This window comes from Pelodiscus sinensis, chromosome 1, assembly GCF_049634645.1.
Source record: "Pelodiscus sinensis isolate JC-2024 chromosome 1, ASM4963464v1, whole genome shotgun sequence".
NCBI lineage: Eukaryota > Metazoa > Chordata > Testudines > Trionychidae > Pelodiscus > Pelodiscus sinensis.
In genome coordinates, this window is record NC_134711.1 from 73,634,821 (window position 1) to 73,640,820 (window position 6,000).

Sequence of the window (6,000 nt, forward strand, 5' to 3'; positions counted from 1 at the left end):
ATTCTATAGTAATTGTGCACTAATAAAAATAACGACACAATACATACGATAATAGCTGAAGTTCATTCTTTTCAGTTTACAAGTATGAGCTAAGCATACACACAAGGTAACATTGCCCTTTCCACTTTTGCCATTGAAAAGGCTCTACAATGCTGCCTTTTTAAAAGTAGATTTTTTTGCATATTATTCCACATGTAAATGAATTTTCATATGGTGCTGCTATTTTGCCAGATCTGTACAATAAAACAGATTATCCTAAGTGACTCCAGCATAGCTACACTGGTTCAATGAGGGAACCTACCCTTTGTTTAGACTCCACTAGAATTACATTGACCACAACACATACGTTTAGTCTGAAGGCAGTATACTTGCTAACAAGAAACACACTTGACCCATTCCATGGTACAAAGTTGCATTTTTTCCTTTATATTGTCAATGTACAAATATAAACAGACTTTAAAGCATTTTTGGGGGAAATCATTGGATATGGCTGATGGGCCCTCTGTTCTTTACAAACAAGGAAGAGCTCTTATATTAATATATTCAGAAAATACTGTACACAAAGCATATGACTTTGGTTAGCATCTTTTTCATATTAACACAATGAAGGCATGATAAATATTCATTTTTTTCTTCCCTACTGGCACCAGAATGTAAATAAAGCTAATTATGACCTTCTAAATACAATTATTAATCAGTTTTATAGCAACATGCTATTTGTGCCCAGATGTACGCAAACGTTCAGGTTCCCGTCCCAGATGGATTTCATTAAGTTAAAACAATCACAAGCTGAACAAAGGTATGATCAGCACTGTGTTATCAATTCTTTCTCTCTCCCTCGAACACACACACACACACGCCATCTAGATTCTGGACCAAACCAACCCAAACAAGAAAATATACCGTAAGACAAATCCAGTATACCTTCTCCCTACCCTATATGCCCATGGAATTTGCAGACCTCGGAAGGATCCGATTTCATCAGGATGGGAGACTTAAGTCTTCATGATGCCTACTGACCTTCCTCTGTATCAGTCTCAGAAGGGCTTTGATAGACTCAGGGTACTATGAACTTGCATTCTAGACCCTAGTTTCAGAATCTTCTTTGGTTGAGGGGAGTTTGGTAGTTTAGCGCACACAAGAATGATTAATTTAGGTAACGAATCTCCACAACACCTGCGAGAACTACCCTGGAAAGCCTACATCCTCTGATTCCATCCCTTTGATCTTAATCCACCGCCATCTCACCTGGGTGGATCTGAAGCTACATCTAGGCTGGAAGGTTTTATATCCAGAAAGGCAAAGGAAACAACTTGATTTACTGTGCACAGTGACTTCCTCGAAAGCTCTCTTTTGACCCCAAAATTAGAATATATGGAGTTATGAGTAATTAGGTACTTTCCCTTCCTCTAAAGAGAATCTCTAAACTGAGCTAAGTAAAATAGGCTCAAGCACTGTGCAGTAATCCTAACCCCAAAAAGAAGTGTTGGGATGCACTTCTAGAACTATCATTCATCTATACTATTACAAAAGGAGAGGTGTCCATCACGATATCTGTCACAGAGAACATTTGAGAAGACTTGCGAAGTGAGAAGTGATGAGTGCATCCAGGGCCCCTCCCCTGGGGCTGCCATTGGTGGGGGCTCGAGTGGGGCTCAGCACCTCCCCAGCAAGTGGCCAGCAGGTGCAGCAGGAGCTTGTGGCAGTGGTACCATGCAAACCTGTGCCTGCTGGAGTGGGCGGCTAGCACACTGTTCCTGCACCCCAGGGGTGCTCTGTCTGGCAGGTGGGGATGGCAGAGGTAGCAGAGCATGTGGTCAACTGAGCAGTTGCTGCCATGGCACAATGATTTCTCTGAGTGGCACATCAGGCCTGGGGACAGAGAGACGCAGGAGATGCTGCAAGTGATGGGGCTGGCGGCTAGTCTTGTGGTCAACTGAGCAGTTGCTGCCATGGCACAATGATTTCTCTGAGTGGCACATCAGGCCTGGGGACAGAGAGACGCAGGAGATGCTGCAAGTGATGGGGCTGGCGGCTAGTCCCTGCCCGCTGCACTACACCGACCCCTCCCTCAGCCCCCTGGGTCTTCCCTCACCCTCCCCTCTCCTGTGCCTTCCCCCTCGTGCAACCTGCTCACCCACCCTACCCCGCCGCCACATTCTCCTGTCTCTGCCACCTCTCAGCACTCCAGCCGTGAGCTGGGGATTGGCTAACTGATGATAATGGAAGAATCAGAATGTCTTTCTGGCTCCTAAAATAAAAGAATGGTGCTCTTGAGTGTTCTGATATGACTCAAGTTCTGGGCTTAATGGATGAAATTAAATTCAGATTACAGAGCAACAACAGTCACTCAATCGTTAAGGCTGAAATTAATTTTCTATTACAGTTGAAGAGCTGGTGGCAGCAGAGTCTGGTGGGACTGGAGCTCTCTGGGATGCCCCAATTGCTGCTAGGGAGTGCCTACGAGGAACCCCCACTGTAGCAGGTCTGGCTGGGGAGACTCAGCCAGAAACCACCTCTGGCATCAGGGCATCCCGGAGAGCTGGGCCCCACCTGGGGAACCCCTGGTGGCAGCGAGGGCCAATGACAGCCCCATCACTTGCAGCATCTCCTGCGTCTCTCTGTCCCCAGGCCTGATGTGTCACTCAGAGAAATCATTGTGCCATGGCAGCAACTGCTCAATTGACCACAAGACTCTGCCCCCGCCATGATCTGCTACCTCTGCTATCCCCACCTGCCGGACAGAGCACCCCTGGGGTGCAGGAACAGTGTGCGAGCTGCCCACTCCAGTAGGCAATGGAACCCGGGGTGACTGGAGAGACCCTGCCCCAGGGAGTCCCACAGCCCAGACAGGAGCTAGGTGTGCCATGTGGCCAGCAGAGAAGCATTGACATCCCTTGGTCTGGCAAACTCTCTGGTTCGGGACTTTTGTGGTCTTGAGGGTGCCGGGCAGTAGTCAATAAACATGTAACTTAAGAACTGAGAAACTTAACCTATGAGAAACCCATCATCCTATATGAGGATGCTAACATGCTGCTCTGCATAGTACATCCGCAGTAAACTCCCTTTTTTAGATATTTGAGTGAGTGACCTTCTCTTCCTCATTGTGCTAGTTCCCTCCTCAGAGTTAAGACATTTATGAAACCTTTCTGTATACCTATACAATTTTAAAAGAATTATACAGGATGGACCTCCCTGGTCCAGCACCCTCAGGACCTGAGCTGTCCTGGACCTGGGAGTTTATTCAACCAGGGGAGATCAGTACTCCCTTGCTGCCTATCCTGTTCCCAGGATCCTCTCCTTGGGGCTCTCTGCTGTGTCATTGCCCTCCCCAACACTGGCCCAGCATGGCTACCCACCCTGCTGCCTGTCCACTGCCTCATGGTCTCCTGGTGGGGACTGCTTGGCTGCTGCCGCAGAGTATTCTCTGGGGTTCCTGGCTGGGGCCATCTAGCTGCTGCTGGCCCTATTGCTGTAGGGGGTTCATCAGTTGGGGCATCTGGCAGCCCCACCCTGCTGCTAGAGCCACCCTGCTGCAACTGGGGATTCTGGCTGATGTTTCTGCCAGTCCCTCTTCAACTAGGAGGTTCCCCAACAGAGGCTGCCCAGTCACTCTGGCCATGCTGCCACCGGGGGTTTGCCAGGTTTCCTGGCTGGGGCCACCAGACCACCAACAGCTCCACTGCAACCAGGGGTTTCCCAGTGGGGGTCAGGACTCCCCAGTCACCTGGCCACTCTAATGCTGGGGATTCCTTGGCTGGGGTTGGAGTTCCCCAGATGCTGCATGGCCCACCAGTTACTCCTACCCAGCCCCTCCATTGCTCCTGCCTCTGGGGCTCTTTGGTCCTGCTGGCCTCTGCTGGACCAGAGAGTCCTGGATTTGGGAAGTTCAACCTATATCACTATAACACAGCCTATCCACAGACCTTAAAATCCTTTACAAATGCTAATTCTCACAGTATATCTGTTGACATGAGTGAGACACGATGTGGTTAGCACTTGACTTATCCAAGATCATACAAATCAGTTGCTGAATCAGGAATAAAACTAATAGGCCTCAGATATGGGTGTAAAATTGAACTGCCTTAAAATTAATCCTAAATTTCATTTGTGCAGCCTTGTTGTGCCTCAGTTGGGGTATGTCTACACTACCCTCCTAGTTCGAACTAGCGGGGTAATGTAGGCATACTGCACTTGCAAATGAAGCCCGTGATTTGAATTTCCCGGGTTTCATTTGCATAAACTGGGCGCCGCCATTTTTAAATCCCTGCTCGTTCGAACCCCGTGCCGCGCGGCTACACGCGGCACGAACTAGGTAGTTCGGACTAGGAGTCCTAGTCTGAACTACCGTTACTCCTCGTGGAATGAGGAGTAACGGTAGTTCAGACTAGGAAGCCTAGTCTGAACTATCTAGATCGTGCCACGTGTAGCCGCACGGCACGGGGTTCGAACGAGCAGGGATTTAAAAATGGCGGCGCCCAGTTTATGCAAATGAAGCCCGGGAAATTCAAATCCCGGGCTTCATTTGCAAGTGCGGTATGCCTACATTACCCCGCTAGTTCGAACAAGCGGGGTAGTGTAGACATACCCTTGTAGCTGTGCAAGTCCATTGTCCTGCACAGCATCGCACAGATCTGTCAATGGACTAAATTTTGTCCTACAGGTGCAACTTTGTTAGCTCTTCTTTTTAAATTAAAAAAAAAGGAATAGACACTATTTAATGATCTTATGTCTGTTTTGACTCTGAAGTGCTAATGGAATTATTTTTAATTAAACTGAGAAGATCTGACTCTTAATATTCCCAGGGAGCAGATCTGTTATGTAAGACAGCATTGTTTTGACATAGTTCCTTTTCAGAGGGCAGCCACTCTCTGCAGCTACAGGTCCATAGAGAACACGGTAATGGTCCAACATAGTGGAGAAGGTATTGTGGATGCCACAGACGTGATTTTGCAGACATTTCTGTAGAGATAAGAAGCGCTAATGCATATCGGTTTTAGTCGGCAGAAGAGAATGTCTCTCTTGATTTGCTACTAATAAGAATAACAGTCATGCTCTTTTAATAACATTCGCTCTCAAGTAAAGAAACTTGTTTGTCAACATGTTACACAATGGAATTACATATGTGGCAGCTAACGATGCAGAAAAAGGAAAATACTTTAAATAATAAAGAATTCCCATATACTTTTACCGGTATGTATTTTCCATATCAACCCTGTTTGGATACAAATAACTCAATGCTCAATACTGTTTGATATTTGTGCTTGCTCATACAGTACATATAGTAGGTTCTGCCATGGGCAAGTTTCAGTAGACCAGGGGTCCAGTCTTGCCTTGAGTTACAAGAGTGCAGTTTCTCAGCGATGGAAGTTGCCACCATGGAAATGAATGTAGAACTGGGTCCAATGAACAGCCATAGGATCTGGGGTCTTCATGGAGTAGCTAAGATAGCTCAGAACACAGTCAACAACGGTAACTGCAAATTGATCCACACATACAAATGAAGCGTTAGGCTGGGAGTTTCAAAGACACCTAAAGGAGCAAGGTGGTGAACACTTTACTTCATTATGGCAAGCTAAAATCAGGTACTTTAGAATAGTAATGTCTACAGCATCAGAGATTTGCTTAAGTTATTAGAATTTTGAAGATCACTGTACAAATATGGAAAAATAGAGTTCTTATGAAGCCTAACATGAAATAATCCATTATCACTAAAGATAAACATAATTTATTTGCTCTCACTCTTGCAGCAGGAGGCCTTCAAAGCTCCTTACTCTTCCAATAACTATAAGTGAATAGATGGCTACTTTGGCAAAAGGTTATTTGAATTTGCTTAGCTTCAAGGAATTAATTTTGTCTCAAAAGTTTTGTAAGAAAACAATTTTCTAAACTATGAAGTGCTAAAATCATTTACAATTCAGTTGCTAGAAAGAGAAGACTAAGATCTCGTTGCCAAATTTTTATGCACAAGATGTTTTTGCACAAGAGGAGAAATGAGCT